The following is a 754-nucleotide window of genomic DNA, read 5'->3' as shown; positions in this document are numbered from 1 at the left end:
TAAATAGGGGCTGTCGAGCAGTCTAGCACTATTGTGTGATTTTGATTTAACAGACTTACAGTGGACAGATCCTATTTCCTACAACTGTGTTTCTTAAAGTGTGGTCTGAGGACCCTGGGGATCCCCCAGGTCTCTCTCAAGGGTCCGCAAAATCAAAATTATTTGCCAGATATTGAAGATATTTGCAAAAATGTAAAACAATGCCACTCTTATCATTTATTTGATAAAAAAGTTTTTTTTTCATGAAAAATATTTTATCTAATATCTAATGTCATTTTATATGATTCAATAAATAAATATTCTACAAATTTGTCAATTTAAATTTTGAATACAGTAATTATCAATAAATATAACCCATACAAACAAAACGTCTTTTGGGGTCCTCCATAATTTTAAAAAGGGGCCTGAGAGCAAAAAGTTTAATAATCGCTGGACTACAGTGTACAGTATCCAGATCTATAAAGTGATGTAAGATCAAGAGATCCTCAGTATCAGCTGCGGAGGGAAGCTTGCTCCCTTCTTGTGCTGTTTGTGGGTTTTGTACAGGTCTACTTGGGAAGTTAAGAAACTGCCTTACCTCAGACAAATTTCAGCTCTCCTATAACTCCCTTTTTTAAAGCAGGGCTAAACTGCTCTAACACCTCCTGTCGTGCAGAGACACGTTTCTCTCGGTAGAGGCCACTAGTCTGACTCACCCTGCCTTCCTTTGCCCGAGATACAGCGGCCACTCTGACCTCCTCGCTTCTATGGACTT

Source organism: Candoia aspera, chromosome 4, assembly GCF_035149785.1.
Source record: "Candoia aspera isolate rCanAsp1 chromosome 4, rCanAsp1.hap2, whole genome shotgun sequence".
In the NCBI taxonomy this organism is placed as follows: Eukaryota; Metazoa; Chordata; class Lepidosauria; order Squamata; family Boidae; genus Candoia; species Candoia aspera.
Note: the sequence above shows the minus strand (reverse complement) of the source record.